The sequence below is a fragment of the Pongo abelii genome, chromosome 19, assembly GCF_028885655.2.
Source record: "Pongo abelii isolate AG06213 chromosome 19, NHGRI_mPonAbe1-v2.0_pri, whole genome shotgun sequence".
NCBI classification, from domain to species: Eukaryota; Metazoa; Chordata; class Mammalia; order Primates; family Hominidae; genus Pongo; species Pongo abelii.
In genome coordinates, this window is record NC_072004.2 from 35031521 (window position 1) to 35055336 (window position 23816).

Here is a 23816-nt window from a genome sequence, read left to right on the forward strand (position 1 = left end):
CTGGGGCTGGGGCTGGGGCTGGGGCTGGGGCTGGCGTTGGGGCTGGGGCTGCGGCTGGGGCTGGGTGCAGGGGAAGTTGCGTCAGAGCTACCAGGGAGGAGGAGGGTTGCCGGTGGGGCGAATTCTGCAGAAACTTCTTTGCTCCTCTGATAGGCATTTGAAAACCTGGCTTCGGTCCGGCACAGGTCCCCCACCCACCGAATCCCAGGTGTTCTTTGATTTTCCTTGGCACTGACCGAAAGGTCACTTGTTCCCCCCTTCCACTGGCACATACCTGGACACCACCGTTGGTTTCGCCGTCTCCCGATATGCCCCCGGTGACACACATTCACACCATGTGCTGTGGGATACGCCAGTGCCACGCGTGATCACATGGTCTCCACCTCGGATTCGCCCCTGTTCCTGCCCGCACGTGTCCTGTAAAGCGCGGTCGGCTTTCCGGGGCCCAAGGGCTTTTAGAAGCGGAGCAGGCCCCTGCTCTTTCGAAGGAGGAGGGAGGCAGAGGGCTGATGGATCAGTGAAGGTTCAGCTGACGCTGTGCCTTGAGACCTATGGGATCATTCTGTGCTGCAGCGAGGCCCTGCCTGCCTCACCAGATGTGGTGAGCCCATCCTATCTCACTGGGAGGGGGCCAAAATCAGATCTGAACGGGAGTCCCCAGAACACAGCAGGCGTCCTGAAGCTCCCCTTCCCTCGGTGGAAGTCGGCTCAAGGGGATCCTGAGGGCGGGACTGCTGGAGGTTTTGCCCTGGGACAGGGAACCGGCGGTCCCCTCTTCCACCGCGTCCCAAGCTGGATCCCGTATCCTCACGCCGCCGCGGCTGCAGCGGGAGCCTCGCTGCAGCCGCGCAGCGGGGGCATTATTTAAAGGGGACGCAGCCTGACTGCCAGGAGCGGAGCGCGAGTCGATCTAGCCAATGCGCATGCGCGAGGCGCGAGAGGCTTCTGCCGTCACAGTGCTTCCCACGGTTGTCTTAGAAACCGGTCCCTGAGGCTCGGCAAAGCAGGAGCCCTCCGTGGCAGTGCTCGGGTGGCGGGGCTCTGAGGCTCCGGCCTGACATCTCTACGGGGTCGACGGGAACGTCTCCAGATGCCAGGAGTCGCAGAGGGCCGACCAGGATGAGAAAACCCCAGGCGGAATCCGGGGGAAGCAGCACGGCATCCCAGCCTCAGGCCTGCCCGGACGCTGTTGGGGTGAGTCTCCCCAAAAGTCGTGCCGCCGTCATCTCCAGGAGAGGTCGGCCTGCGTGCCCCTGGGCTGTTCTCTCACCCCAGGGTCGTTCTCGTCGAGAGCAGAACCCCGCAGCCTCAGGGGTTGCCTGGAGGTGTGTGTTTCAATGCCTCTGCTGTATGACTCTGTGTGTGTGGGTGTGTCTGTGTGTGTGTGTGTGTGTGTGTGTCTCCCATTCTCTCTTCTCTCTCTGTCTGTCAGTCTCTGTGTCTTTCTTTCCCTCTCTTTGTCGGTTAGTTTGTGTGTGCCCTTGTGCGTCTGTGTCTTTCGACGAATGTGCCCGGTGCACCACAAAGCGATTTCTGGCATGTCGGCCTATCTTTGCTGAGCCTCTTTCAGTGTCTCTGCCTGGGTCATGAGGCCGGTTGTCAATCGTTTTCGACGACATTCATTCTGTGCTGCATTTCATTCTGTGCGACATTTCATTCTGTGCTGCAGCGAGGCCCTGCCTTTTAGAACCCCTCCCCTTATGCCCGCAGATGTTGCATGCTGCTGTATCCTGCCTCGGCTCTGGCCTCTGCTCTGTCCTCCCTCTTGCTCTGTCTTCCCTCTGCTCTTTCCTTCCTCTTGCTCTGCCTCCCCTGGCCTAGATGCCTATCTCTCTTGCCTAATGTCTTCCATGTCTGTCAGGGACTTCCCAGTCCTTGACTTCCCAGTCTGTCAGGGAGACACTTCCTGGAGATCCCTGTCATGATTGTTTCTCTCTCCAAATCTGTTTCTGCTTGATTAGGCAGGTCTCATGACCGTAGAGCTCTTCGCTTCCATAAATTTATCAGGCAGCAAAGCTTGCTTGTTTCCATGTTTCCCCTCATGGGTTGGTGGAATGCCTAGAATGAGCGCCAGGCGACCGTGACTGGCCTTGTCTTCTTGCACGGATCGTGTCGCATTTCCTCTGCACTTCCTGTCCCGTTCTTGAGGGACATCCTCTCCTCTGCTCCTGTGTGGACTGGCTCCCTAGATCTTTTGTCTGTACCGAATGTCAGGGAACCAAGGGGACTTGGCTGGGTCTGGGTCTGGGTCTGGGGCTGGGGCTGTGTCTGGGGCTGGTGCTGGAGCTTGGTGCAGCGGACGTTATGTGAGGGCTACCTGGGTGATGGGGCTTTGGTGGTGGGGTGAGTTTTCCAGAAACCTCTTTGCTCCTCTGGCATTAATTTCAAAATGTGGCTCCAGTCAGTCACAGGCCCCCTCGTCGTTCCCGGGAATTCTTCAATTTTCCATTGCTGTGATGGAAGTGTCACTTTTTCCCCCCTTCCACTGGGCACATATCTAGACACCACGGTTTGTTTTGGTGTTGCCCCACATTCCTCTGGTTACACACATTCATGCCATCTGCTGTGGGATGGGCCAGTGCCACGTGTCGTCGCATGGTCTCCACCTGGGATTTGTCCCTTTTCCTGTTTGCACGTGTACAGTAAATTGCTGTCGACTTCCGGAGCCCCAGGGCTTTTAGAAGCCGGGCAGGCCAGTGCTCTTTCAAAGGAGGAGGGAGGCAGAGAGCTGTTGGATCAGTGAATTTTGAGCTGACGCCACGCCTTGAGACCCATGGGATCATTCTATGCTGCAGCGAGGCCCTGCCTGCCTCACCAGATGTGGTGAGCCCATCCTATCTCACTCGAAGGGGGCCAAAATCGGATCTGAATGGGAGTCCCGAGAACCCAGCAGGCGTCCTGAAGCTCCCCCTCCCTCGGTGGAAGTCGCCTTAAGAAGGTCCGGAGGACAGGACTCCTGGGGGTTTGGCCCTGGGACAGGACAACCGCGGCACCCTCTCCCAGGCTGCCCGAAACTGGACCCCGGATCCAGTCGCTGCGGAGGCTTCAACAGGAGCCCCTCTGCTACCGGGAAGTTGCCATTGTTTAAAGGAGCAGCAGCCTGACTTCCAGCACCAGAGCTTTAGTCGGCCCAGCCAATGTGCCTCAGCAAGGCTGTAGCTGACTGTCTCTTCACAGTGATTTCCACTGTTGTCTTAATATCCAGTCCCTGAATTTTGGCATAGCAGGAGTTCTCCATGGCTGTGCTTCGGTGAAGGGGCTTCGTGCCTCCGGCCTGTCTTGCAGGAGTTTTAATACCCTTCCCATTCTGCGCTGGCTCCTTGCTAGGACCAAGATGACGGCATCCCCAGCCAAGGACAAAGGCCTCACAGGTGCTCATTGTCCACCCGCAGGAGTGTGCCCACAGACCTTCAAGAAGACGGTTCTCACTCCTGTCGCCCTTTGCCCTCATTGAGAAATCTACCCAAAGCTATACACTGGGATGGAGAAGGAAGATGGCAACAAGATGGGGCAAGCATGTCTGTCACTCAAACACTGGCCTTCCTCGCCAAGTCACCCATTTGGCACTTTTTCCTGGATGCTAGTGATAGTGGCATTGTGTTGTGACATTGGCCTCTGCTGTGTCCTCCCTCTTGCTCTGTCTGCCCAGCTCCTGTGAAGCTTAGAGGCTTCTTAGTCTGGCTCAATGTCTTCAACAAAGAACACTTCCCAGTCCATTAGGGAGAAATTTCGTTGGGGTCCCTTTTATGATTGCTTCCCTCTCCAAACCGATTTCTGGATGATAGGGTGTGATGATCCTGGAGTTCTGGGCTTCCGTACCTGTCTTGGACAGGGAAGCTCCCTTGGTCTGCATGTCCCAAGTAATTGCTTCGTGGTCAGTCCAGGAAGAGCGGGAAGCAAACCCACCATGGCTGACCTTTGCCTTCAAGGAAAGTTAGTGTTACATCCCACTTGCCCTTCCTCTCTCATTCCTGAGGGCCATCCGGTTCCTCTGCTCCTGGGGAAAGTGCCTTCAGGCACTGAATCTTTTGGCTGCCACGGATGTCAAGGAGCCAAAGGGACTGGGTTTTGCTGGGTGCAGGGGAGGTGGAGTCAGGGGTACCTACAGGTGGCGGGATGTCGGTGCGGTGTAGTTTGTCGAAACCTCTTGGCCCCTCTGGCAGTCATCCCTGAATGTGGCTTGGACTCAGGCACAGGCCCTGTCTCACAGCTTTTCTAGTGTGCTTGGCTTTTCCTTGGCTTTGTGTGGGAGGTCCCAGTGACCCACCTGCGCACACCTGGACGTCACTATCCGTCTCAGCATCGCCCCATACGGCAATCAAAGACACACACTGACTCCATCTGCTCTTGGGAAACATTAGTACCACGTGTGGTCACATTGGCTCCATCTTGGACTCGCCTCTGTCTGTCCTTGCACATGCCGCGGAAAGCAGTGTCAGGATGCCAGAGTCCCGGACCTTGGAGATGAAGTCAGGCCACTGCTCCACCTAGGAAGGAGGGAGGCGGTGGGCTCATAGGTCAGTGCATTTTCAGCTGACAGTACGCCTTGCAGCCCTTAGGATCTTTCTGTGCCCCAGTGAGACCCTTCCCGCCTCACTGCATTGTAACCCCATTCCTGATCACCCCGTGCGATCCATAGTCAGATTTGAAGAGGAGTCCAGAGAGCCCAGCCGCACCCTGAAACTCCTCCTCCACAGGGAACCAAAGAAGAAGACCGATCAAGAAAGTCCTGATGACAGGACCTCTATGGGTCCAACCCTTCGGTCTCCCCCAGGACCCTCTCGTAGTCCTCTTCCCACCCGCGGCCTCGGACTGCGCTGCCGCCGCCACCGCTGCCCCAGTCCCCTCAGCCGCGCGTCGCCGCCATTTTTTAAAGGATCAGCAGCCTGACTATCCGGAGCAAGCGGAGAGTCGGCCTCGCCAGTGCGCAAGCGCAAGGCCTGAGCCACCGCTTTGGTCGTAGTGATTGCCACCTTTGCCCGGGGATGGGTCCCTGAGACTTTGCGAAGTAGGAGCCCGGTGTGATAGTGCGTCTGATTCGGGTCTGAGAGCAGTCCTGGCCACGGCATTAACAGGATGGTCTCCGGAGCCTGGGATTCTCGGAGGGTCGACCACCAGGAAAAAACCTAAGAAGGAAGAAACCTCAGGCGTATCGCTAGGGCGGCAGCACTAGATCCCAGCCTCAGGCCTGGATTAGGCGAGGGTCGACGAGACCCGTATCCCAAACTTCACTTCACCCACCGCCGCCCCAGTCCCCGCAGCCGCCGCTCCGGGATCATTTTTCTTTTCTTTCTTTTTTTTTTTTTTATAGTCGGAGTCTCACTCTGTCACTCAGTCGAGTGCAGTGGCGAGATCTCAGCTGACTGCAAACTCTGCCGCCCAGGTTCAAGTGATTCTCTTGCCTCCACCTCCCGGGTACCTAGGACTAGAGGGATTAGTCAGAGTCGGGGCTAAGACCAGTCCTGGCCAGGGCATCAACAGGATGGTCTCTGGAGGCCGGGATTCACGGAGGGTCGTCCAGGAGGAAGAAACTGCGGGCGGAGGGCCGGGGAAGCAGCGCGGGATCCCAGCCTCAGGCCTGCACGGACGGTGTGCCAGTGAGTCTCTTCAAAAAAGGAGAGGTTTGCTTATGTGTCCGTGGGCTGCTCTCCAACCAGCGGGTTGTAGTCGTGGAGAGCAGAACCCTGAAAATTCAGGGGCTGCCTAGGGTAGGTGTTACCGTGCCACTGCTGTATGTCTTTGTGCGTTTGCGTGTGTGCGTATGTCTCTCTCTTGTTTCTCTCTCTCCCCTTTCTCACTCTTTTGCTCTGTGTCCGTCTGTGGGTGCATGTGTGTGTGTTGGGACACATGTGCCCTGTGCGCCAGAGGTCGGTATCTTCTACGTCCGCCTTTCTTGTGGTCAGCCTCTCCCCGCGTCTCTGCCTGGCTTGTGTGGCCGGTTGTCAGTCATTTTTCCGGCGGCTCCAGTTTAGGTTTGTGAAGGTCCAGATGAAGTGGGGAGCTGCATCTCTCTAGTAAGAATTTAAATCACCTCCTCACCCTGAGAGGCCTCTTTTCTAGGATTAAGGCCTCTACCCCCCAGTCAAGGATAAAAGCCTCACCGGAGGAGCAGTGCGGAGCGACCTGAAAGAAGATGGTTCTCATTCGTCTCTCTCTTTCATTTTCTTGAGAAATCTAGCCACAGGGTAACACAGGTTTTGAGAGGATGGGAACAGGAGGTGGCAAGGATCTGTGAGTGCGCAGGCTGTGTTTCACATATCATTAAACATAGTCTAGTGAGGGTTCTGCAGATAGCTGGCGTTTAAGTTTGTTTTATTGAATCAAGGAAAAGAAAAAATGCTGAGAAAAAAATGACACATTTTGCCTGCCAACCCATCTGACTGTTACAAGTTTAATAGTAATTTTAATTTATCTTCAATTGTAAAGATCCTTGGCAGTGATACCTAATTTCCTAAGATAGCCTTGCTTTATATTGTATGATTAAGATGTCATGCATATCAGAGTATCTGGAAATTCTTCCCAACGTCCTTGACATAGGTGATTAATCACATTCCCAAAATAACATACCAAAACGAATAACAGAAAATCATTTTAAGTTGTGGTTGCCTCATGAACAAAACATTTCATGGGTGTCTGGCACTCTTCTGGGCACAGATTTCATCTTAACCTAAGTATTGAAATGCTTGTGCCCTTTGATTAATTTTTCTATGTAAATACTTTGATAATAAGCTACATTGAGGCCGGGTGCAGTGGCTCACACCTCTAATCCCAGTTCTTTGGGAGGCTGAGGCCAGCGGATCACGAAGTCAGGAGATCAAGACCATCCTGGCCAACACGGTGAAACGCTGTCTCTTCAAATATACAAAGAATTAGCCAGGTGAGGCCAGACTCTGGCTTATGCCTGTAATTCCACACTTTGGGAGGCTGAGGAGGGTATATCACCTAAGGTCAGGAGTTCGAGACCAGTCTGCCCAACATGGCAAAACCCTGTTTCTAATAAAAATACAAAAAATTAGCCGGGTGTGGTGGCAGGTGCCTGTAATCCCAGCTACTCGGGAGGCTGAGGCAGAAGAATCCCTTGAACCCAGGAGGCGGAGGTTGCATTGAGCTGAGATCATGCCATTGCACCATTGGGCCTGGGTGACAAGAGTGAAACTCTGTCAAAAAAAAAAAAAAAAACCTGATCTGTACTAAAAATACAAAAATTAGACCCTGAAGGTCACGTCCAAATAAGAAAGACATTGTTTGGCTCAAATAGTCTGACACTAAGGAATAGTGCAGACTGGACAAGTGAGGTGACTGACACCTGTAATCCCAGCACTTTGGGAGGCCGAGGCTGGTGGATTACCTGAGGTCAGGAGTTGGAGACCAGCCTGATCAACATCGTGAAACTCCATCTCTACTAAAAAAAAGTTCATGAAAATTAGCCAGCTATGGTGGTTCATGCCTGTAAATCCCAGCTACTCAGGAGGCTGAGGCAGGAGACTCGCTTGAACCCGGGTGGCAGAGGTTGTGGTGAATGGAGATCACACCACTGCACTCCAGCCTGGCAACAAGAGTGAAACTCTGTCTCAAAAAACAGAATAGTGCAGAGTAAAAGCAGATTTATGTATGTATGTATGTATGAATGCATGTATGTATGTATTTTCAGAGAAGCAGGGAATCTGGAATTTTGGGTGAAATGTCTGTTTCCAGAAACTGAAAGTGCTCTCAAATGGAAAATTCAGGCTAGCCTCTATCAAGCTTCTCCTTGTTCTATGTGTGAATAGCATGGGACAGACGGAACAGCTTGAGCCAAGGCAGGATGGTGGGATGGGACAGATGGCCAGGGCTGCTGCACTGGGTGCGGTGGGGGAGGATTTGGCTGGAAATGCAGGTGGGACCAGACCATGAAGAGTCTCAAACACAGACCTGAGGACTCTGACCTTTATCCTGGGGGCGGCAGGAAGCCATGTTATGTGAAGGAACAAGGCTGTTTCTCCCTCAGCACTAGCGCAAGCAAAGGCCAGGGAGGCCCTCAGTGGAAGCTTGCTGCTGGATTTGTTCATGTGCCTTTTCTCCTGCCTGCAGTAGGGTCAGAATGGCCTGGGGTACTGCACACTTCCTGCCAGGAATAGAAGGCCCCACAGCTATAGCACCTCTCTTCCCTTTAGTTCTTTGGAAGGATGAGCAAACTATTCAGCCTCTCTGAGCCTCAGTTTTCTCATCCATAAAATGAAGACAGTATAGCAACCTCGCAGGTCACAAGGATGTTATGAAATCAGGTGAGCACAGCATAGCAGGTGTATTTTTGGGTCCTATTATTACATGTGAACCAAGTTGCCTTGTAGAAAAGGCACAGGCTCAGGGGACCTGTGTTTCAATCCCACTATGCCCCTGTAATGCCCACCTCTCAGGGATGATGGAAAGATTAAATTCATGGAGATGATGCCTGTGCAGCATCTGATACCCAGCAGATGCCTAAGAACCTAACCTACCACCCACCTGAGCAAGCACAAGCAGTCCTGCTCCTCCTGCAAGCACTGGGGATGCTGCCTCGCACACACCTTAGAACACTGCTCCTCCTCCCTCTCTGCAGGGGGCATTTTATAGGCCTCAGTCGCTGTGCTTCCTGTCCTCTCACCTGCCACTCAGCGCGGGGCTCAGAGCAGGCATTCTTCACCTTTGCAAGAAGCTTCTCTATGCATCCCTGTCCCCAGGCTTGCCGAGTGCATTCACCTATTGTATTCTTTATAATCAGGACAGAGTTGCTCCCCACTGTGTAGATGAGGAAATGGAGACCTAGAAAGGGAAGGAAAGATCAACATTTTGAGCACCTTCAATGTGCCTGAGGCAATGTACCCATTAGCTCTGCTTCACAGCAGCCCAAGAGGGAGGTATTATTCTTCCCCTGTGTAAATGTGGGTGTTGAGGCTCAGAGAAGGGCAGTGACTTGTCCAAGGTCACATAGCAAGCAACCGTCCGTGGCTGAGGGCAAACCCAGGTCTTTCTGACTTCAGAGTGTGGGATTTAGTACAAACATTTGCAACGTGAGGTTGACAGATCCATCCCCCAGTGCTGTTCCAAGGACCAGATGGGGTCATAAGTGTGTGAGTACCTGACATGGTGCCCAAGGACCGGGAGTAGAAGCAGAATCCCATCCACCTCCACCTAATCATACAGAGAAAAGAGACAGGAGCCCAGGGAGGGCAGTGCTGTGCCCAAGCTGTCAGCGAGCAGTAGGCAGAGCCCAGGCCCCTGCTTTCCCGTGCCCACCCGTTCCCAGTTCAGGGCAAGGCCACCTCTCCAGGGCCTTTCCCTCCCCTAGAGAGGAAACTCCCCAAGTTCCTCTGACCAGACAGGAGAGTGAATGAGAGCAGAAAATTCCATTTCAGCACACACACGTGGAGCCTGAGGCTGAAAGCTGGAATCCCAGACTTTGACACTCAAGAAGCCACCTCCACACTCTTTCAGCACCTCCACCTGGGACCTTCATGAGCACCTTGCTTCCCTCCCAGGGGAGAGGGGGTGTCCCAGAGACACTGGGGCACTTAGAAGGCACTATGAGTTGGCAGTGACTGCAGCAGCATGGTGGGATTGCGGGTGGTGTAGGAAGCAGGGGAAGCAGATCACAGCACTCAGAATGGCCAGAGCTGAAGGCATCAGAGTCCTCTGCCCTTGCTCTGCAAAAAAAAACCCACGGCATATTCCCATCCCACTCCACACCTCCCATGGTCAGCAGTCGGTCCCAGAGGAGGAGCAGCGAGGCCTCAGGAGGACAGCAACCACTGCTGGCAAGGCGTTGGTGTTCTCCTGTTGAACTGCACAGGTTGTCAGCATCAGACAAAGTCGCTCTGTGACCATGATGGGTCAAGACAAAGCAAGGTCACTTGGTAGCTATCATGGCTCAGCTCATGCAAAACATGGACAAAAATGACCTCACACCCCCTCTCCTGTGTCTATGTCATGACCGCTACCTCTTTGTCAATTGCAGCGTTAGCTTTGGTCTTGTCTTCCTTCCTTCTAGGTAAGATTGGGGAAGATGCCAGGTGATAGAATCCACCCTGCCTCTGGCAGCATCCAATCTGGAGCAAAGTCTTCTTTCAACCCTCCCCCAAGCTTCCAATACAAGCCCAAATTCTGGAACAAGTCCTTTCCAACACCTCCTTCAGAGAAGCTCCCTGGCTCCAGGCAGTGCTTGCTCCCCTCCCTGCAGCAGGAAGCCCAGCTTGCGAGCTGCAGGTGTGCTCCAGGTGGTCACTGGATGCAGGGTATTGACAGATGGATCCCATCGATACCCCCACTGCAGAACCATGTAAGCACATCATCCCCCACTTGCACATGAGGAAACGGAGTTCCGCAGGGTGGAGAAGGGAAGACATAATTTGTCCTTCAAATGCGATACTGGTGAGATGTGAGAGGCAGCACCCCTCATAACTCAGTGAGCCAGTGGGCACACCAGGACCCTCCCAGGCAGATCGGGTGTGTGGTCGCCCCCATTGCATAGCATGGGCCGGAGTGGGGGAGACCACACATGGGTCTCACCTCCTCTCCACTGGCCTGACCTCCCTGCAGACCCCCGGGACAGAGTCAGCATGTGCTTGCTGGCAGGCCTGGCCACCAGAGGTCTTTGCTTATGTCTAAGGTCCCTGTAGTTGTGGTTCACAGGATGGGGGCTGCTCCTGAGATTCAGCACCACACAGGCACTGCATAGCACTGTGCCATGGTGGTGGGCACTCACTTTCCAGATAGGGCCCATGTTGCCAGCAGGCATGATGCCTCATTTACCCTACCCTGAGTGCAATAGGTCGTTTTATAGAAAAAAACTTGGGCCAGGCGCGGTGGCTCACACCTGTAATCCCAGCACTTTAGGAGGCCAGGGCGGGTGGATCACAAGGTCAGCAGCTCAAGACCAGCCTGGAAAATATAGTGAAACCTTGTCTCTATGAAAAATACAAAAATTAGCCAGATGTGGTGGTGGGCGCCTGTAGTCCCAGCTACTCGGGATGCTGAGGCAGGAGAATCGCTTGAACCCAGGAGGCGGAGGTTGTGGTGAGCCAAGATCATGCCACTGCACTCCAGCCTAGGTGACAGAGCAAGACTCCATCTCAAAAAAAAAAAAAAGAAAAGAAAAGAAAAGGAAAAGTATTTGTAGATGAATGAAGGTGACTCCTTTGAATATTGGAAATGATTTTATTTTAGCCATTGGTCTGGCAGTCATTCTGATGGGGTGACATGTGTCCCTGCCTTAGTCAGCAGACCACAGGAGTGTGCTACACCTCCCCTCAACTGAAGATTCAGCCCGTGAGCAGGAATGCCTGTCTTTGTGTCATACCAACAGAGAGGATGTGTCTGGTTTCACCATTCACTGCAGAGGCAGAAATTACCTAGAAAGAAGAGACAGTCTGTTCCCGGGAGTGTGTCCTTTTGACTCAGCATGGGGGTCATCTCCCTCCCTTGGCCAGGACCCCCAACCTGAACACAGAGGCAGAGAACATGTGAAGGGCTCACATTCCCCAGGTGGTCCAGGGTACAAGCTCTGAGCCTGTGGTCCTGGTCACCGCCCTTTTCTCCACAGCATGGCTGCCACCATCCTGGGCTGGGGCACAGAGGGGCTTTGCAGAGATCAGCATAACAAAAGCATCACTGAGATGCTGCAATAGCAAACCGTGATACCTTCGTGGGCTGCCAAGGCAGCCTAAGCTATTTGTTGCTGCACTCAGTGTCCCCAGACAGCTGTGTGGCTGTCACTGCCTCTGGTGTGTCCATTTTACTTCTCTCCTCCTGCCTGAGCTTCTGCTCTGAACTCTGTCTCTAACTTACAAGAAATCAAGCTCACTGGATTCTGAGCTCTTCAGGGTCAAGGACTGTGTCAGTAGTAAATGTCTCTTTCTAGAGATCACAGCTTAGTATCCGGCACAGAGCAGATACTCAGCCAATGCCAAATGATTCATTTGCCAGAAAGCTGAATTTCATCCATAATCCTAGTCAATGCAAATACATTCTGCCAGTGGGATGTCTTTGTCCTCTGAAGGCGTTTTCCCAGGCTTTGTAAATACATACAGGCCATTTAGAAATTTGAATGTCAAAGAATAAAGGAGCTTAGAAAGTAAACATTGGAGAAGTGTGGGAGGGTGGTATTATTTGCAAGACATTACTTGGTCCTTGTGAGTTCTATACACCCTCGATGAGCACCGATTCTGGGCCAGGCCAGACACCCAGTTGGACCCAGGAGATACTGAGGTGAGTAAAGCCAAAATGCCTCCATTCAGGAAGAGGCAGGCAGTCACACCAAAGTGATAAAGGCACAAAACCCAGAGGCAGCAGAGGAGCAAGGACTACCTTGTTCCTGGACTGTGTGACCTCAGGGAGAGCTTTGAGAGGAGGACATCTGTGCAGGGCTTGGAAGGATGAACACAGATTTGCCGAGCAGAAAAGGGAGCCAAGGAAATCCCGATGGAGAACAGCTTGGGTGAGAGTGATCCACGGGATTGAGGGGCACAGGCATGGAACTGGAGGAGCAGAAAGAATGAGGGAGGTCAGCAGAGGTCAGTCACAGAAGGATTTGAATCCTGGTGAGGGAGCAGTGGGTGCTGCACAAGGGACATGGGCCTGGAGGAGATGCAGTTAGCTCTGAGTGAAGATGGAGCACACCATCCACTAGGGAACCACAAGATGCAATAGAAATAAGAACCCTGAGAAGCCTGCACAAAGGATGAGAGGCCCAGGGGTGGCACCAAGAAGGTCCCTGTCAGAGGCCAGCTTTGAACGGAGACAGAAAAGACTCTTGAGGGTCTCAGCTGCTGCAAACCTCCTCAACAAATTATATTTTACCTTCAAATATTTGCTAAAGAATACTAACTATTGGAAGAGCAATGGTCCATTGATAATAATTATTCCCTCACTGTACATTTTTTACAATTCTCAAAATGCTCTCGGCCCGGTGTCTCATTGGAACCCCTATATAATCCCATTTTACAAATAGGGAAATGAGGCCCTGTGATGTCACACCGAGGTTTGCAGCAGTTCCAGGATAGAAAATAGGGAGCACTTTCATCTCAGCCCTGAGTATAAGTCTCAAAGTTGCTTTTCTGGGAGTGGGTCCTTGAGGCCATCCAGCAGTCCATAGTCCAAGTCTTCTTCTTCCTCCTTGGGCTTCTCCACACCTGTGTTCAAAGCCTCTTTCTCCTCCTTTGTTCTCAGGTACCACTACCAGTTGTTGGGCAGGGAGACCTCCTGCTGCTGCCCAATCTACGGTGCATCCTCCAACATGGGTGCATTGTGGTTCAGCCAGCACCTACACCACCTGCAGCCCAGGGCTCCTGTGGTGGGCCTGAGGTTCCTCCCTATCAAATGGAGATGTGCTGGGGTTGCTGCCTTTGCTGAAGCCCATGTCCAGGTCATCTTCGGGGTGGCCCAGGGTACAGGGCTCTGGAGACAGGCCAGAGGGCTTCAGGGGCAAAAACCAAGAGGATGAGGGGATCTCTGAGTCAGACCGCCTGGATTTGCATCCCAGACTAGCTGCAAGGCCTGGGGAAGACTGGTTCACCTCTCTGGGCATCAGTTTCCTCCCCTGTAAAGTGAGAGGTATAATAGATTCACTCCTACAGTTGTCTCTGAGCTTTACAGCAGGTAATGTGTGCAAAGTACTTCGCACAATGCCTGGCACATGGTAGGTGATAATAAACAGCGTTACTATGATATCATCATCTGAGCTAGGTCACTCATGCACTTCTCCAATGCTTCAGGGTTCCCCTCCATCCCTCACAGGGTAGCAGCAACTGAAAGGGCTGCCCCTGGCCTTGAGGAGCTCACATCTTCTCATTTCCCAGGGGTCTCCGTCCAGTGACCACACATGCCTGGCATGCAATAGGCGCCTCATCGACATCTGGTGAAATAGTGGAAAGCAGGTCATTATCATGTATTGTTTGGCACAGAATCTGCAGTAGGTGACAGAAAAGTGAGTGACTGTAGTTGTGCCCACCAGTTCCTGTCCCTGAATTTTCAGGGATCAAGAGGCCTTAGCAAGTCTAGTACCAGGGAGTGGGCACTGTGTGGTGGGGCAGGAGGCAGGTCCTGAGAAAGGCAGTGGGGTGAGGAGAGGAGCTCTGCCTTTGAGGTCTGGGAGATCCTCCACCAGGACCTCACCAAAGGCCCCGGGCAGGACATCCCTCCTCCCAGAATCTCTCTATGCTCTTCTGTATAATGGGGCTAGCCTGGAAGAGATACTTGCACAACCATGTTCAGAGCAGCATCATCCACAATAACCAAAAGGTGGAAGCAACCCAAGTGTCCATGGATGGACGAACGGATCAACAAAATGCTGTCTATGCATACAGTGGAATAGTGTTCAGCCTTGAAAAGGAAGGAGATTCTGATGCCTGCTGTGTCAAGAATGAACATTGAGGACATTAGGCTGAGCAAAATAAGCCAGACCAAAAAGATAAATGCTGTATTATTCCACTTTTCCAAGGCACCTAGAGTAGTCAAATCCATAGAGACAGACAGGAAAATGGTGGCTACCAGGTCCTGGGGAGGGTGGTGATTGGGGAGTTGTTTTTAAATGAGTTACAGAATTGTAGTTTTACAAGATGAAAAGCATTCTGGAAAATGGTTGCACAACATTGTGAATGTATTTAGTGCCACTGAAATGTAAACTTAATCATAGTTAGACAGTAAATTTTAGTTTATTTTACCACAGTTTTTATAATGGGGTAGTTATGCCTGTCTTCTTGTGTTGCTGTAGGATTTCATGAGATAACATATAAGGAACCACCCAGCATGTGGCCTGGCACATAGTAACTGCTCAATAAATCACAACTGGATGCTATTGAAGACAAAGTTACCTGACTTCTCTGAGGCTTGCTCTCTTCAGCTGAAAATTGTCCCAAAATATATTAAATGAGACCCTACTGTATTATACTGGGTTCATAAATACCACTCCCCCTTTTCCCTTCCCACAGAGTGCAGTGAATAGAAGACACTTCTCTGCACCCCAAAAGCTCCATGCTGATTGCGAGAAGGAAATGCTGGATGGAGGGGTTCCTGGAACTACTGTGAGGGGTGAGATTTCCCCAGATGTCTAGAAATGAGGCAGAGGCCCGACATCTTCCACCCCCACTAAGATTGCCTTGCAGTTCCCAGCTGGCTCTATACTTCCTAGAAACTGCCACTTTTCTGCCTCCATTACCTCATAGCCCAGTCAGCACCATTATCATCATCACCATGATCACCATCACCATCCTTACAATCACCAACACTATCATCATCGCCATCACCATTCTTACCCTCACCATTCTCACCATCATCAACACCAGCATCTTCACCATAACTATCACTATCGTTATCACCACCTTCACCATCACCATCCTCACCATAATAATTATTGTCACCCTCCCCATCCTCATAATCATAATCATTATCAACATTACCATCACTATCATCATCACTATCACCATTCTCACCATCATCATCCTCATCATCATCACCATTATCCTCACCATAACTATCGCTGTTATCATCACCACCTTCGCCATCACCATCCTTATCATCACCATCACAATCACCACCATCACCATTCTCACCATCACTATGTTCACCTTTACCATCCTCACCATCATCATCACCTTCATCATCCTCAACATAACTATCACTTCATTATCACCACCTCCACCTTCACCATCACCATCCTCACCATCATCATCACCACCATCACAATGATCCTTGCTACACGGAACCATGCATTCTGGGTAGGAGGGCTCTTGGGTCAGGGCATCTAACACATCTCATAGGATAGAAACCCAGCCCCTCAGCGTCTCACAGTTGGTGAAGTAACTGATTCTTGTGAGGTCATGTTCCTCTGGGTGATGTGGGATGTCACAAGACCAATAAATATGGGCTGAAGCCCATCACATCACTTCTTTTTTTGTAAAATAAGCTCCATCATAAGCAGTAATTGTATGATAGCAGAGAATAAGAACTCAGCAAATGTAAATAATTTGATGCTATGAGAAGCATATGAAGCGGAGTCCATATTCCGATACGCATCTATTAAAGTGACGGCAATTCTTTACCACTTCCATGAAGGAAAGGAGAAAATATTATTACAACATTACCAGAAATCTGTCTGGTCTAGGCAGGGCAGTTCCTCTTTCCAGGGTCTCAGCATTGCTCATTGTCGGCAGTCAGGGCACTCATCTGGGCAGTGGGCAGCACTGCTGCAGGGAAGTTCATGTTATTGGAAACATGTAGCATCTTCTCCTGCTACCATCGCCACATTGTCCATGAACCCACTGGGCAAAGGATGAGGAATCTGGGAAAAGTTCTCATAACCAGAACATAATCATCCATATCAGGATATCAGCATTCACCCAACACTACTGTCCAATCAACAGATGCTATAATCTCATCCAAATTTTCTCGGTTGTGCCCTAAATACATTTTTTTTGAACTTTCTAATCCCGGATCCAATCCAGGATTTCCCATTCCATTAATTGTCGTGTCTCTTAAGCTCCTTCAACTTCAAACAGTTCCTCTGTTTTGCCCTATTTTTCATAACCTTAAGAGTTTTAAAGAGCATAAGCATTTATGAAGGATGCGTTCACCTTTTTCCATCTGATGTGTTTCCACATCCAGACTTAGGTCATGTATCTTTCACAAGAAAACCACAGAAATACTGCTGTGGTCTTCCTAGGACATCACAGCAGGAGGCACATGATCAAGTTTGTGCCAGATTTCTCCACCACAAAGTTATCATTCTTTCAATTGTAATTGAGAAGTATTTCATATGAAGATATTAATTACACATACACATGAATGTATATTTATATGTAAAATATATACAAAATATTATTTCAATGTCTAACCAATATAAAAGTTATTAATTAGATATGTTTAATTTTATTTCCTACTAAGTCTTCAAAATCTAGTGTGTGTTTTACCCTGACAGCACATCTCAGTCCAGCCTAGCCACATTTCAAGTGCTCAATATTCACATGTCTGTGGCTACCATGTTTGTCAGGGCAGCACTAAGCACTAAAGAACTTCTTCCTTGGAGAAGTTCTAAGCTTTCAAAATGTTTGGCAAATACATTTTATAAAATTCTTCAGAATCCATAAACAGGCAATTACACATTCAGTAAGCCATAGAATCCAACATGACATTAAAAATGAATCCCTCGACAAAAAAGAAGGTAGGCAAAATTTTCTTCAGACCAATTGGACAAATCAATTATGATTACCTAACATGCCCATTATTATTTATTAACATCCTTCATTAATACCCCCAAACCCCATCAACAGGTAAATAAATAAATGCATTCAGGTCTATCTGAACAATGTCCCAATTCCTTACCATTCTTACTTCTTTTGCAAGCAGAAAAGACTCAGTATTAGCAAAGACTATTCAGATAGTTTGTTCTTATGCCAGTAGTTGTAATTTCCTGGAGGTCTATGTGATATCAATTATGTACTTCAATACCTCTCACAAGTACTTTTCCTGTTTGGCCATTTTCTGCAGTATATCCATGCTCCCATTTTCTCTATTCTTTTATTTCTATCCTAGACTTTTCTTTCATCCTATAATTCTTTATCCTAAAAATATTAATTTAAGAATAACGTCACAAAATAGTATATTTCTTCACATGATACTCCAAATTGATACCTAATATACAGAAATGACCATCATGGACATAACCCACAACATGTGAAATGTATGGCTCATTCTACTGACATTATAAATGAAAGTTAATGACAACTGAATTTCTAGTCATTTTCCACCCAACCAGTTGCTTATAAAATGGCAAGGAATTGTAGGTATATACACAGTGGCTATTTTTTGGAGGGGTGTACAGCAACTCTCCTCTTGAGAGCCCCCCTTCTCTTTGAGGACCATTTCAATGAGCACCAACTGGGCCTGACCCAACCTACCAGCCCCAGCCCTAGAGGTGATCATGATGCCCAGCTCTGGCAAAAGACTCTACCCTTGGATCATAGAAACTGTTTCAGTACTTTTTTTTTTGGAATCATCAGGAAGGACTCTTGCTTTTTCTACCACTGTGGTCTGTGAGGACAAAGTAAAGTGGGTTATTTGTCGCACTATCTCTTGCTACAGAGAGAGAGGACAGTCATCTTCAGAAGGAAAAAATGAGGCTAAAACAAAAGGAAAAGTGTCGAGAGAAAGAAGGAGAACATTTCTTGACGATTTTATATAAACCCCTGGGTCCAGCTATGCATGACAGCGACTTGGGTTAAAGCTCTGTCACTTATAGGACCATTGACTTAAATATAAAATAAAGTATTAAAAGCTTTGAACTTTTAGATGAAAATACGGAAAAAAAATCTTTGTAATATTCAATTAATCAAAAATGTCTTAGATGAAGCCCCAAAAACCAAATGCACGAGAACAATTAATAAATTGGACCCCATCAATATTCAGAGCATCTGCTGTTTGAAAGATAGTGTTATGAGAACAAAAAAGAAAACTCAAGGGGAAAATACTGGCAAGTCTCATATCTAATAAGGGATTTGAATCCAGAGTATATAAAGAAACTATTAAAATTTAATAATGAGAAAATAAGCAAAGAAAAAACAAAAAAGGAAGAAGCAAAAAAAATGTGAACATACACTTTACCAAATATATACAGATGGCATGTAAGTGCATAAAGATATACTACATATTATTAGGCATTATGGAACCACAATAAAATACTATTGTACACACATGAAAATGTCTAAAATTTTAAAAGAAGGCCCATACAAAGTGTTGGCAAGAGTGTGGAATTCTTATATACTGCTGATAAAAATATAAAATGGTACAACCATTTTGGCAAACATTTTGACGGTCTATTAAAACTAAACCTAAACCTATTAGCTATTACACTCCTAATATTTACTCAAAGTTATAAGAACTTATGTACATGAATGTTCATTGCAAATGTATTTGTGTAAATCCCAAACTGGAAGCAATGCAAAAACCCATCAACAGGCAAACGGATATATAAGTTGTGACCGATCTGCACAATAGAATACTACTCAGTAATAAAATTAATGACCCATTGATGCCTGCAATATAGCTGAATCTCAAAATAATTATGTTGTGTGAAAGACGCCAGACCCCTCCAAAAAAGAGTCCATACTACGCTTCATTTATATAAATGTCTAGACAAGGCAAACTCTTTTATAGTGACAGATTGGTGATTGTCAGGGAGAGTGGTAAGGTAGGAAGATACAGAAAGTTTGGGATTATAAAAGGGCAAGGGGAAACTTTTATGAGTGCTGGATATGTTCATTATTTTTATTTTGGTGATGGATTTGCAAGTACATATAAAAAATAACACGCAATGGAAGTAGAAACAGTATTTTTGTTTCTTTCTTAAAAAAGCACAATTTACTTACTAATGGGATGTGTGTGCCTGTTGGGCACACAGCACAACTTTTCAAATCTTAAAATCGGACTGGATCTCAACGACTGGACCTTATTCCTATTCCACACTGACTTTAGCACAATACTTCCTTTCATCGCGGTAATTAACAACACCCATCTTAAAGGTAAAGAAATGCACTTCTAACTACTTTTGAAACTATGAACTGCCTCAGGCTAGTAGTTCTTAAGGTCTGCAGCAAATGTTGCTTTGTTTCCCTCAAAAATATACAGCCTGGGCAACATGGCAAAACCCCGTCTCTACTAAAATTACAAAACTTAGCCAGGCATGGTGGTGCTTGCCTGTTGTCCCAGCTACTCAGGGAGGCAGAGGCTGCAGTGAGCCTAGACCTTACCACTACACTCCAGCCTGGGAGACAGAGTGAGACCCCCATCTCAGACACACACACACACATACACATACCCACACGCTATCCGCTGGTGCCCCTGTCAGTTAAACACAGCATCTTAGAGCACCTTAGCACACAGTGCGAGAGCCGTGGTCCTAAACACTTCAATTAAAAGTGAAACATCTCTGGCTGGATTTTTAGAATATTCACTTTTTAATGTTTTATATTTAATTTTTATGTTTTAATTAATTTATCTGAATACAATAATCCAGACATTTGCAAGTAAAACAATGGAAAACATGCCTGCAAACACTAATCAGCACAAAGCTCATGTTGCTATGTTATTATTGACAGTTTAGACTTAAGCCAAGAAATATTGCTAAGATAAAAAAGATTTTACGATGTCAGTCACCAGAAAAGTATGCCAATTTTAAATATGTCTAAATATAAAATATCCCTTCAAATTATTTACTACAGAAACTGATATAACTAAAAGAAACATGGACTAATCTACAATATAGATTTTAACATACCTTTCAATTACCGATGGAACCAACAGAAAAAAATCCATAAGAGAAAGGGAGATTTGATGAACACAATGAACAAACTTGACATAAACTGACATATACAGAACGGGACACTCAACGACTACTGAATACACATCCTTTTCCAGTGCACGTATCATATTTACCAACATCGATTATATGTTGGAATTTAAAGGGACTCATCAGTCATGAGATTTTGCCTAAACTTGTCTGGCCTTCAACAGGGTTCAAATACAGTTAAATTCTTATTTCATCTAAAGAGTCCTATCCTTTTTTTTTGGAAATTTTACCGCAACAGTCTAAATTTGCATAACAACTGAACCCAGCCCTTGGAACTTGAAGTTTATCCTAGCCAAAGGCAGATTAAACTAAGTAATAATGTCCTTCAAATTGTTGTCCCCTGCTCCAGTAACGGAGTATAGCTCCAAGAAGCTAACAGACTGTTTGTCCTTCATAGTATACATTCTGTGTTACATCAAAACACGGTATAAAGCCTTGAAATCAGCAGCAGAGAGAAAATGAGATCAACAACCATCTAGCTGTGACCTCACTACTTCGTAATTACGCTTTTAGCTGACTCCTTTACTTGATTCCTAACTGCTTATTTCTGGCAGGGTAGCACTAATCCCTGACGAAGCTGACCTTTTAAGAAGTGAGCAGAACGAAAAGGCTCTACCACCAGTGATCAGCTTAACAAGCTGCAACACTGGTCACTGGCTGCAACTCTAGTCACTGGCTGCAACTCTAGTCACTGGCTGCAACTCATATTGTGGGTTTTAAGAGCTCAGAATTAACATGGAAATACTATTGACTCCAAAAGAAACCCAGAAATCTCTGGGAATCCAGCAAAGATAGAAAGGGTCCTCTCAATAGTCACCACTCACACTTTGCTTTGTTTTGGTAACTATTTTATTACATACGGAGAATATCAAAAAAGTATGCCTTTTCCTCATTGTTAATGCTAACCCTAAAATGGTAAGGCTCTTGCAAGTTGAAACCCCCAGGCTCTCACTGGCCCTTCAGCAGAAGGCAGTGAAGTCACCTGCAAGAGTGATCACCCAAAAGCTTCCAGGCTGGACCAGTTGGGACTCAGTTCTTTCAGTTCCAAAATTCACAGTTCTCTTGGGATATGGTTATTTATGGAGCTCCTGAAGATGAAAATTCCACTCAGGAAATTCTGTTTATAAAAATTACTCACATCTAATTATCTCAGGAGACATTAACACAGCAATGTTGAAAATTTTCCATTAATTGTTAATCCATGGAGAAAAACTGGACAATTATTTTTTAAAATATGGAAAGCTTCATATAATACAAATTATACTACCACATGTGATTCAACTTCTATTCATTAATGCCAGAGAAGTTAATAATTACGAATTGCCAGTGGTTAAAAAAAAAATAAATCATTCATCATTGGGAAGTGCAGAAGGTTTAAAAGAGAGAAGAATTAGTTTTTGGCTTTGGGGTGTTTTATGCTTTCCAAAAGGTTTTGCTCTTTTTTTGCTCATGGCTTTCTCTCTCTTTCTTTCTGATTTCAGTTTCTTTTGATTTCTCATGCTTAGAAATGGTGAGAGAATTTTGGATGTGGAACGTGGAGTAGGAGGAACACGAAGTGGGGATCTGCACTTGGGGTGGTCAGCACTGCGGATGCCCAGCAAAGGCACTGTCTGGTCCACCTCCCGGAGGGGTCTCTGCGCCCCAGTCGGCATCGCAGCTGATGGCGAAACTTTTGGTGTGGCAGAAGAGTGTCCACAAACTTTGGAAGGTATCCGCTGCATCCTCCATGGCCGTGTATGCCTGCCGAGGGCGATCTTCTCGGGGAGCGGAAAGTCTCCTTCATGGGCCAGGGCTGGCTGGCTGGAGCCACTTGCGCGGCGCAGCCCTGGCGGAGGTTCAGGCGGCCCTGGTGTCGCAAGCGGCTGTGAGTGATGCCTCCTTGGGGCCGGAGGGGTCCCAGGAAGGCTGCAGACCAGGGCTGACCAGCGGGCAGCATGGTGGCCGCGATGGAAGGTGACGGGGTTCGCAGCGCCAGGGGGCCCAGCAGACCCCGAGCCCGAGCATCCCGCATCGCCAGCAGCACCGCGGTGAGGCCTGGCGCTGGTGACGCGGCGGCCAATGCGCAAGGCCCACGACCCAGTCCCAGAGGCCAGCCAATCGTCAGCTAACATCAGGAACCCCGGGCCAGCTGAGGCCCGGGCCCCAGGGGCAAGACAAAGGGCAGAGGCTCTGCAGGCGGGGCCGAGAGCCGGCAGCGCAGGCCTGGCTCCACCGCCGCGGAGCTCCCAGGGCGCAGCAGGCACCGGGCAGCGACCAGGGCTTCCAGAGGAGGCTGTGCACTCCCGCAAAGGCTCCTGCACGGCATCCAGCCTCTCCGCGGGGACTCCACGTGCACCCCCTCCTCATTGTCCTTGTCTAGGGCCTAGGCAAGATCCTCGCTCCCATGGCGCGACTCCGGGGGCGCAGGAGCCTAGGCTGAGCAGGTGGAGTACGCTGAGCACCGCCAAGAACCCAACGAGAGTGGCGCCCCAGGGCGGCACAGGAGGCCGCATTTAACGTGTCAATCATCTCAAAGATTTTATGACATCTTCTTTTTTTGACATCTTATAATATCTGTAATGTTTATTATATCTTGTGATATAATTATTAACACCACTTCATTGTGATTATTATGATTATTTTTATACCAACACATCTTCAATTATTAATATTCCCAGTTGCTAAAGAAAAATCTAAACGACTAGTTTTGAAAGCCTTACTTCTGCCAATGGAAGCACATTCCAGCATGTCGCCCACGCAATCCACTTTCCACCACTTTCACAAGAAACGTTACTGCACAATTATACTATCCTACCCTTATATACTTTGTGTGTGTGTGTACTTGTATGTATGTACATTATATATGTAATATATATATATATATAAAGTATGCCAGAGATGAACAAATATTAGAAAATTAAATGCACACAGGTCATGTCAGTGCTATGTATAATGTGGTGTACTAAGTATAGCTGTTCAACAGTGTGGAATCTAGGCTGGAACAAGACTTCTAGTCTTAAGCAGTTCTTTCTAAGTTCAGTCTCTGGAAATAATGCTCTGTATCAAATGTGTGAGAAAATTAATGGGTTTTAAAGACTATTTTATGTCAACTATAACATTTCATTTGGGGATTTCTGTCCATTATAATATCTACCTCATTTTGGATGGATTCCTTGAGGCCTGGTTTATTTTTCTTTTCCTTTCTACACATCGCTGCTTAGAGTGATGAATGGAGTTGTATTTTGAATAAAATAGCTAAGCATCCTTTTGTGAGCAAGGAGCATGATGGTACTTAGACCTACCATTTCTCGTTAAGGTGGTTACGATTACGGTGGGGCTGGTGTGTTTACCTGGAGCCTGAATGTCCACTGGGACATGATACCCACTGGGATTTTTTTGTGTCAACCTGGTCTCTGATGTCCACCTGGGGATTGGGTATCCACCTAAGGCCTGATGTTTACCTGGAGCCAGATGTGCACCTGAG

General features: G+C 48.2%; 1 pseudogene; it reads left to right on the forward strand.

Annotated features, from left to right (window-relative positions):
- Positions 1-23596, forward strand: part of LOC129051291 (uncharacterized) — a 28924-nt pseudogene extending 5328 nt beyond the window's left edge.
- Positions 23597-23816: the final 220 nt, after the last annotated feature.